This window comes from Mytilus californianus, unplaced genomic scaffold (genome assembly GCF_021869535.1).
Source record: "Mytilus californianus isolate M0D057914Y unplaced genomic scaffold, xbMytCali1.0.p SCAF_10, whole genome shotgun sequence".
Classification (NCBI taxonomy): Eukaryota; Metazoa; Mollusca; class Bivalvia; order Mytilida; family Mytilidae; genus Mytilus; species Mytilus californianus.
This window is the reverse complement of record NW_026262582.1, coordinates 68,037,448-68,048,506: the sequence shown is the minus strand read 5'-3', so window position 1 is coordinate 68,048,506 and position 11,059 is coordinate 68,037,448. Positions and strand designations below refer to the sequence as shown.

At 34.0% G+C, this 11,059-nt stretch overlaps 1 protein-coding gene across 1 annotated transcript in view; it reads right to left on the bottom strand.

Moving 5' to 3' along the window:
- LOC127718404 (anion exchange protein 2-like) overlaps positions 1-9,013 on the bottom strand; it is a 136,810-nt gene extending 127,797 nt beyond the window's left edge. The window contains exon 1 of the mRNA XM_052224410.1: positions 8,995-9,013. The gene's annotated coding sequence lies outside the window, so the exon portion shown is untranslated. The remainder of the gene's footprint in view (positions 1-8,994) is intronic.
- Positions 9,014-11,059: the final 2,046 nt, after the last annotated feature.

Below are 11,059 nucleotides of genomic sequence, written 5' to 3'. Positions count from 1 at the left end.
ATTTTCCTGACTTGATACAGTACATTTTAAGAAAAAATGGTGGGTTGAACCTGGTTTTGTGGCTAGCCAAACCTCCCGCTTCTATGGCAATGTTGAATATAACATTAAAATGACAACATTACATGACAGGACTACAATACAAATAAATGGGACAACATATAGGACAGAGAAACATACGAATAATAGCTAACAAAAGGTACCAGGTTAAAAATTTAATACGCAAGACGCGCGTTTCGACCACACAAGACTAATCAGAATACCTACAATCTGTCGATAAACTTTGTTGCCGAAACGTACTTAAATATTATCAAGGAGAAAATTAACAGCTTCAATCATCTCATCACACCTCCAGTAAGTTTATCTAGCATATTTACCTTTCTCATCAGAAAAGATGGCTTTAAATGAGTTGCAGCAAATATATTTGCATTCAGATTTACCAAACGACCATTTAATTAAATAGGAAAACTTTTGTTTGATAAGATTATGTGGAAGTGCAGTGTAAATAGTTGAAAAGTCAAAACTGTCAACAGAATCAAAAGGACCACCAAAAAGCACGTAATTTATCTAAAACATCCAAAGAATTTTTTACACTCCAAAAATAGTTAATTCCACTATTTTCATATATTTTATTACAAAATTTAATGATAAGTTCTTTGGTAGTAGTTAAGGAACTAGTTAGAAGCACTGAAAGATAAGTTGTAGAACACTTACTAGAGGCCGAGATAAAACGATATTTTACTGGTTTATTGTGTGGTTTATGTAACCAATACATAGTAGGAACCTTCAAATGTTCAAAAGAGGCCTTTAGCTGTGAAGTGGTTATGATATGTTTGTTTACTAGATGACTCTCTGTGGAGCGCACGGAATTGCGTCCGTGTTCATTGTTTGTTGGCTTGTCGGCCGGTAAAAACACAAACCGCTTTGAAAGTTCTTGAAGTTTATTTCTTATTTTAAAAATAGGCGTATTATGTACTCTTTTATTTATTTCTGAATTATTTTCAAAATGTGATATCCGAATTTTTGGTCCTTTTTTCAAAAAGTTTTTAACCTCTCTGTCTTGAACGATATTGAGGCCCCCCTTAATAGCATGGCCATAGGGATCATATCTAGAATTCGACGATTCACAGTTTCAAGTTAGAAGAGTTTTTATTTTCTACATTGACGTCTGATGTTACTGACGTAAAATTAAAAATTGAACTGCTGCTGGATTTTTGTATGTGTACGAAATAATAGGTGGTTCTGTGTTATCAAAATAGGGAGGTATAAAGTTTTGAATGGTAGAGTCATTAAATATACTCGATAAGTTGATAAAATCAATACCTCTGTTTATATATTTAATTTTCAGAAAGTGCCGTTTATGATCTTCAGGTTTATCAATACGCGGGAACAGCCAAAAAGCTGTAATTATACGCGAATATTCATAGAACGGGCTGAAGAAAGAGATTGTGTCACACTCCTTGAAATTATCATGTAATTTACTTATTGGTATTTGACCCAGTTTACGTAATAATTGATGCCTACCATTGTTTTTAAAGATAGATAGTCATCAAGTGTATAATTTATACGATGTTTAATTCGTTGATTTCGATTGATACATTTGTCATGAGACCTATTATTACGTTGCCTTTTATCATCAATATTCATGATGTCAATTGAAGAAGTTTTAGATATGTTCCCTTGTCCAAGTATATATTGTCATTTAGACCAGGGGATATGCCTTCTGCAGTCGTTTAATCCAAGACAGTTCGATAATTAACAGTGTAGTTGTGTTTACCTAAATGTTGGTAAATTATACTTTTGAATTCCTTAGGTTTTCGGAAGCGGTATAGATGTGTTCGTCTAAAATAATTCCCGTCCTGTTTGTATATTGTATACCACACTTTTGCTTTGTTCAAGTAACCAGATAAATGAGGCTTTGAGTTTTTCATGTAATGTCACAGGAACAGGAAAGCGAAAAAGCTAACCCGTTCACTGTTGACCAAACAGTATTATCAGAAGATAATCTAGATCAGGTTAGTCATTTTCTGGCATTGCACGGGAATATTTGTTGATATGCACGTGCATTTTAATTTAATAATCTGGTTGCAGCAGCATTGCCACCTTTGACACAATTGTAAAAAGTGCTAAATTTAGAAGGGGAATTTCGATTGACGGCGGTTGAATTTATATTAGGAATTAGTTTTTGAGCACGTGAATATCCTTGAAAAACTGGTGTATATTACATATATGTTATGTTTGCAAACTAGACAACTACCCACCAGATAACACATGGCGTGGATGAGAGCAGCTATATGTCACCGTACAGCCTTCAACAATAAGTGAACCGCTTACGATAAAGTAAGCTATAAAAAAAAAACCAATCCAGACAAAAGAGGGACGAAAGATACCAGAGGGACAGTCAAACTCATAGATCGAAAACAAACTGACAACGCCATGGCCAAAAATAAAAAAGACAAACGGACAAACAATAATACAGATGACTAAACATAGAAAACTAAAGACTAAGCAAAGTGTCACAAAGTGTAACACAATTCAAACGAGGAAAAACGAACTATTTGTTATATGCTAGCACAATTTACGAAAATAATATGACAAACAAAAAAGGAAGAACACACTAATTTACACTCTGCTGACTTTGAACAAGCACATTAAGAATGAGGTGGTGTAATACGTTTTAATGGATACTATATGCTCCATTGTTGTCCTTTAGATGAAATTATGTCAAAAATAGAGGGAAATTACAAGAAAATGTAACCGTCGGATCTCAAATATTCCAGGACGACCAATGAACACGAATTCGCACTTTGCTGATATATATTAAAATATATACCTGACCTTTAAATCATATTTGCCCTACATTTATATTTCTACAACAATTGATTTTCAATTAGTAACCCAAAGGTAATGAATTGTTGAGACACTCCATATATGAAAGTATAATAACCACATCAAAAAAATGGTAAAAAAAAAAAAAAAACCCCAAAAAAAAACCAAAAAAAAAAAAAAAAATAAACCAATGACGCCCCGGCCTAAAAAATTTAACGTGTCCATTACTGTTATGCATTTCAACTAGATTTAGAATTCGAAAGTTTGTGTTGCTTTGATGGTTAAGATGATTAGTTATCGAGTGAGGGAGGTTAACAGTTCAATCCCCGGCCGTTTCAAAGTACTGGTTCGATAATTGCGTCAGCAACCTGTGAACAAAAATTACCAAACAGACATTAAGTGGGCAATATAAATTCTTCAACATTAAGCAAGTCTCAATTCAATACATTTTTAAACTGTAGCGAATCTATACAAAATTTTACAAACATGCACATAGAAAACCAAAGTTCTGTTACTGATACCTAATTATGTAAACAACAAACATAATGATATAGTTATGACGAATGGACAATATTGAATAAGCAAAGGCACATGTAAATGTGGTGGGTAAAAAACCTCATCTGTTCTGTACAGGTATTATCCTCCGTTATGTATCGGAGCACTCCCACTTGGGATATAGGTTTAACACTTAAATATTTACAAAGATATGTACATAGTATGATGGGGTGCTAAATTTAATAGTCTTTTATACAGATGAGAGCTGTGGATTTAAAGACAAGTATTTATAATTATGTGCTATTTACACATTTATAGTTCTACCAAGGTTAACATCTAGGATTTAAATAATCTTTAAGTTTCTTTTAATGAGACAGAGGGAGGTTTATACCATATACTTAAAAAGTACAAATTAGTAAACATATAAAAAAAAAAAAAAAACAAAAGAAATAAAATTAAGTAAAGCAAAGAAAGAAAGAAAATAAATCAAGTTAGTATGGTATCCGCTTGAGACGAGATAACCAAACATATTTATTATATGTCGTAAAATTTCGAAATGTGGTGACCCCCTGCTAAGGTCTAAGCATATAATTATAATAAGATGTAAGCAACAGATCTAGTCATAGATGGGAGCAGTTAGCTTGTTATACGGGTAGTAAAAGGAGAATCCCTCAGCCTGAATATCAGAAGTGTTCAGATATTTTACTCAGACTATATTAACGTTATTGTTCTATCGTAGCATTGTTGATCACTTTATATAGTAGTTGATTTTTGAAATGGCGAAAATAATTTGCTTGTTAACTTCCTTAACAGATAGTTGGGAAACTGATTGGACAAAATATAGTTTCTGTTAGGAAGACACAACGGACCTACTGAAATCGTCAGATGAAGAATATAAAATGTTGGAAAAAAAGATTCCTTTTTATGAAGTCAATGCACTCCCTATCCCTCTAGATGTTCGGCGATTAAACGACGGAGAGGGAACTGAAAGCACAATGAACAATATTAAACTTGAGAGAGCCCAGAAACGCCATATGTCAACAATGCCATCTGGAAGTTCCAGTGAATGTAAGTCCCCTAAACGTTTTAAAAGTACTCCTCGTTCGAAAGACCAACAACCAGATCTCGTTGAAAATGTGCATAAATGTTTCATTTGGGATAAGGAGTCGCCTTAATCTGCTTTAAGAGAGCCAATGACAATGAAAATGAACCCACGATTATTGGATTGTGCAACAGTGCTACCGGATAAACAACTGTTGGCAAAATTAAGAATTGGTGATGTCATAGCACTAGAATTAAAGTATCATCCTTGTGGTCTAGCAGCTGTATACAACAGATAGAGAGCAAAGAAGAGATAAACAGATGCCGAAAGCAGTAGTACTCAGGAGGACAATATAATGAAAGAACCTACATTAGCTGAGCCGGCAACATACATCTTTGAAACTCAAAGAAATTCTGAAGTGTCAGTGGTGTTTCGATAAGCAAACCTGATAAACATATCCGAAGAAAGATTGAAACAACTTGGTTCTTCTTCTGCACAGGTACATTCTATGCGCCTGAAGGACAAGCATTTGTAGAAGATGCCAGAACTTGAAGCACACACAAAAGGCAGAGATGTCCTTTTGATGTTTGAAAAAGAAATAGGACCATCTATCGCGATTGTATGTGATTACAATGACACCACGCATATGGCAAAGACGGCCGAAATGATTCGCTGCTAAAAGGACAACATTTTCTGGATTCTCGGTCTCTGAATATATCGATGACAGCATACCACCTCCTTTGTTACAGTTGATGAAAATAATAGAGCATGGACCTGATATTAAATCACAGTTCGACAACATTTCTACAAAGTCCGACTTAGCTCTGGCTCTTTAATTATCATCCAAGCACAGACATTCAGCTGTGTACCAAACAATAATATGTGTTTTTAGGGTTTCGTCATTTAGAATAATAGGGTAGGTAATATGATTCTGTTCTTAGTGCTCATTTTCTTTTTGAAGGACAGTCCAAAAATTTCATGATGTTTCATTACCAAAAGGGCTGTCAGAAGAAAACGTATGGGTAGGCATTTTGAGGTATGAAAAAAATATTTAAAAAGGGAAAAAGGGTATGGAAGGAAACCCTAAATACAAGTAATTTTCAGTTTTGAACTAAGTGAGACATAAAATATGAAGTTAAATACTCTTTCACAGTGGTTCCCGAGGCTAAGAGAAATCAACTGGACATTTGGTCAAGTAAAACATTCTTCTTTACTGGACCAGACACATATGATTTGGACAAAACTAAAAATTTTACTGGTCATTTGGTCCAGTTATGCATACCACTTAACCATATTAACTGGATTAAAACAATTTTTACTTGTCTTTGCCCAATGTCTGGCAACCCTGGGAATGACTGCTTTCACTGTTTATGAACCAATCTTGAGAGAATTATCTCCCCTTTTAGAGGGCATGACATAGCTATAATTCCAGAAGCCTCACATTCTTTTTCAGTTCTTTTTTTTACAAATTCCATGAATTCATTATGGTTATAAAACATTTCACAGTTCTTTTCAACATTTCTGACTTAGCATATTTTTTTCCATCTTTTTAATTATCTGTCACCAATTTACAAATGTACATATACATGTAACTTACTTATATGGGGCTCAATCAAACTTATCATCTCAATCAAAAGAAATCTACCTGATCAACGTTGACTCATTTTGTATCACTCATCAGTAAATTATAAAATTTGAACTTACTAAAAAAAAAGACATGCACTTTTACATTCACAACTGTACTAAATGTACTTACTTAAGTACAAAAGTACTTTATTATTCCAGGTGTATTTGCATAATCATATCAAACACGAAAAAATGTTTCCTCTTTTGATTGACGTCCAGAATTATTTTCTCCTACATGTACATGTTGTTATTACTATGATTTGCCAGGATCGGCATGATGTTATAAAATGTTATTCAAATAAAATTATATCTTCCTTGAATTGTACACATGACAGCGCTAACAATATGCAATTTTCCAATACAATCCATATTTTGAAGGGGCATAACTCTTTAAAAAATAATTCCTTGGCACTCATTTTCGCACTGAGTCAGACATTCGAGACATTGCTGATATAAAGCTATGATATGAGTTTCATAAAAATCTGGTAAGAAGTGAACACATGAAAGCGTTCACAATGCAATTTTTCATAATTTATCTGCCCTTTTAAATTTGCAGTTTGCTAGACAATTATAAATAAAATGTGTCACTATATATGAAGGTCTTGATGGGGGTCATCCATTTCTGTAGGCTATGGAAAGTTATTGTTGGTTTCCCCATAACCGACAGGCTTTAATTTAAACCACCGGTCGGTTTTTTCCGGACTAAATGAAAAAAAAAAAAAAAAAAAAAAAAAAAAACCGCCGTGTCTAGTTCCGATCCAGCATTGTTGACAAATATTTTTTCATATACATTTCAGTTTTGTTGTTTAGAAGCATACAATGTTATGGTAATTTTTTTCCCGCTTTGGTTTCTAGATCGCCAAAGTGCTTAACTGATCAGAAAGATAACAGTGATTTAAAGGGATTTTACTCCCCCGTTGTTTAGATTGCCTAAATGGACAACTCGGCACCAAGCGCCAGTATTTTCTATCAAGATAGAATACATTAACACCAGTTTTTTATGTTATTCAAAAGTCACCTAAGTTTAATACCAGTTGTCAAGTAAATAAATATTTGTTCTATATTTAGTCTATAGCAACACTATTTGATACACACAAAACAAAACAAAAAAAAACAAAAAAATATCCTGCTTGCAAGGCCTTGAAAATTTTCCAGTGTTATCAGTACCACATTTTTTTTATTCTCTGTTTATAACTTTTATGGCCTAATTTTCTTTTTTTTTATTTTATGGGGCCTCTATTCTGCACATTTTGCCTATTTTTCTCTTTCCTTCTGTAAACCCCATCCAGACCCTTATACATGTACATGTATATACATTTGTACATATTTGTTGTATCACTGTTACAGGGCTGCCAAGTCTCTCGCAATTAGCGTTATACTCACACATTTTCATGCTTATTTGGCAGAATTATCCTTTGATCTATTGTTTTTCTCTTTGATCTTTACAGTTTTGGCCAAATCTTCCGCATTTGTTTCAGAAAAAACTTGGCAGTACTTCTTTTATTTTCATAGGTAGGGCCAATAAAATTTCATACATTTTTTAAATGTATATATATGTATATAATATAAAATTCACACAGGGAAGTATTTTGTTATGATTCATCATGTCACTATTACTTACTGCCTTACTAGGAATATAAAACATTATAGCTGCTTGCTTTGTTGGTTTAAAAGAGGGACGAAAGATACCAGAGGGACAGTCAAACTCATAGATAAAAAAAAAAACAAACTGACAACGCCATGGCCAAAAATAAAAAGACAAACAGACAAATAATAGTACAGATGACACAACATAGAAAACTAAAGACTAAGCAACACGAACCCCACCAAAAACTGGGGATGATCTCAGGTGCTCCGGAAGGGTAAGCAGATCCTGCTCCACATGTGGCACCCGTCGTGTTGCTTATGTTATTACAAATCCGGTAAATAGTCTAATTCGGTAGGTCACATTCGTGAAAAGGGAAGGGTAATGTAGTTACGACATAAGGAACATATCTGATATCATCTGTGAAACGGTTATTCCATAACGGTCAACCAACTCGTGATGGTGTCCGTAAAATTTACGAAGGAATGATTTCAACTTCACCATTTGGTACTCTTGGTTTAATAGCTTCCTTGTGAGCAACATTCCTCTATCAAGGAAATCATGATAGGAAATACAAACCCGGGAATATCGTATCAATTGGGAGATATATACTCCGTATGCAGGCGCTGCTGGAATGTTGCTACATAGAAATGGAAAGTTCACAATTGGGAAGCTGAAATCATCTCTTTTGTCGTAAAGTTTTGTCTTCAACCGACCCTCATTGTCAGTTTCTAGATGTAAGTCAAGATATGAGGTAGACTTAACTGTATCTGTAGTATCCTTTATCTCTTGTTCGATGGGATAGATTCGTTCAACATAGTCACCAAATTTTGTATTATTTAGTGAGAGAACATCATCTATATAGCGGAACGTAAAGTAAAAGGATATTGCTAACTTCTTATCTTTCTTCTTAAGAAGTTCCTGTATGAAGTCAGCCTCATAATAATAAAGAAACAAGTCGGCAAGAAGAGGGGCACAATTGGTTCCCATTGGAATTCCGACAGTCTGTTGAAAAACACGTCCTCCAAACGTAACAAATATGTTGTCAATCAAAAAATCAAGCATCTTGATAATGTCAGTTTCAGAGAATTTTTTGTTTGAATCCGAGTGATTCTTTACGAAGTAGGATTTATCCCTCCCCAAGACAAGACACTTGTATCTACGTTCGCCATTCGTGGTGTAGGGTTGTATATATAAGTTAGTGACACATCTCCATTAATCCTTATAGGGATTGTACACCCTCGCAGCTCTCGGAGGAATTTACGCACACACATACACAAGCGCCAACAAATATATACAAAACCAAGGATCTTACTATACAAATCCTTGACAAAACCGATTGGTCATTGCATCTTGTTATTTATAAACCTGAATCGAGGAGAGGCCTCGCCATCAAAAGACTGTGCTTACCTCTGCTTACCTGGTTGACAAGGTTAATCTGGCAAATTTTGTTGTTAAAATGTGAAAAGTATCGATTTAATCCCACACAGATCTGTACAAGTGCATAAATTCTGAAACCGGAAGTACATACAATATTGCGGAATTATTCGTAGTTGCGTTTCGCACTGTTTGTTACATAGACCGTTAATCAGGGCCTGGATTGGGGATAAGACTACTATGTGTAATAGTAGTCTCAGATTGGGGGTACTTTATTTCTGTATTTTTTTTAATTTTTAGGCCATTTCTCTCTATTCTTTATACTTTTTGCTTATTATTTTCTATTCGTTATATCTAATCACCTCATTAATCTCTATTCTTTATTTTTTGGTTCTTTTTTCTCTATTCTTTATATTTTTGCCCATTGGTCCCTATTCTGTAAATCTAAATCCACACCCTCGTTAATGTGGGCAACAATATGTTTAGGGAAAAAAAATGGTTGACACGCATGATAAAAGAGGTCATACAAAGTCGAAGGTTGGAGTAAGATATACAGAATTTTAGACTTCATGCTTCAAGCTGAGTTTAACATATTTTTTAGTGTCTTTGCGCTAATTACTTAGATCTATTTAACATGTATAACTTTTGATTTACTTAAAATAAAATTATTTTGTAAATTATTTACCAAAGAGTTGTAATTATGGATTATTCTGATTTTAGACTAAATAAAAAAATGTCATGCAGTTGACTTACTGGGGTTTCAGGTATACAAAGAAATAAAGTACCCCTATCAAGACCCTCATTAACGGTCTATGTAACCTGTAATTTTTCAACGCCTCTTTCAGGAAATATTTGAAATCAAAATTCAAATTAAATAGTGACCTTTGAGCCCATGGTAAAATAGTTTCTATAAGCTCACATCTTTCAATAATGCCGGAATTTCCATATTTGCATGCCAGCACTGGCTTTCAGTAGCTGCGACTACTCTCACATTGATACATTGTGTCTTTTGTCTTAATACTAGTTGCCTTTTTTTGCTTCGTGTCAATCTCTTACGTGTCGTTCTAATTAGTCAAGTCAATTCCAACTGATTTTTTCAGTTTTGTTTTATTGCTGTTAAACCATGTACTATCCCAGGTTAGGGGACGGTTGAGTGTAAAGCAAAATATTGTCCTATGAAATATTATCCCCTAAGAGAATATTTCATGACTATGTATCATGAAATATTGTCCTCATCTCTGAAAAAATTTCCAGAGAAGGACAAATTTTCATTATCAGATTTTGTCTTCATATAGACAATATTTTATAGTTGAATACCACGAAAGTTTGTTCTGTTAAAAGGAGGTTATATTCTGTGCATATTGAGACAATATTCAATAGACAGATTGTCATGTAATTTTGTCTCATGAACGGGAGGTATTAGAAAAGGACATTCCAGTTACTCTTGTACCTCCAAAATGCCGTCCAAAAAAGATTCATCAATCTAGTATTTACGAATATTATTTGTAAATTCAATTTTGAATATATATATAAGTGATTGTCAGCAAACTACTTATTTTTATATAGCAAAATGTAGTACAATGGAACATACGTTAGACAATTCTTTAATCTCTTAACCATTTATAAAGTATCTGTATAGATATAGGAAGATGTGGTATGAGTGCCAATGAGATAATTCTCCATTCAAGTCAATATTTGTAAAAGTAAACCATTATAGGTCGAAGAGGTCAAAGTACGGCCTTCAACACACAGCATTGGCTCACACCGGACAGCAAGCTATAAAGGGCCCCAAAATGACTAGTGTAAAACCATTCAAACAGGAAAACCCAAGGTCTAATCTATATAAAAAACGAGAAACGAGAAACACGTATGAACCACATCAACAAACGACAACCACTGAACATAAGGTTTCTGACTTAGGACAGGTGCAAACAAATGCAGCGGGTTTAAACGTTCTAATAGGCGCCAACCTTTACCCTACCTGTAACAACAGTGTAACATCACAACAAAAAAAAGACACACACTAAAATATCAATTGAAATGGCTTAACTCAATCAAAAGACATATTAACAAAAACAAGTGAACATACACTGAACGAATAAATTTGA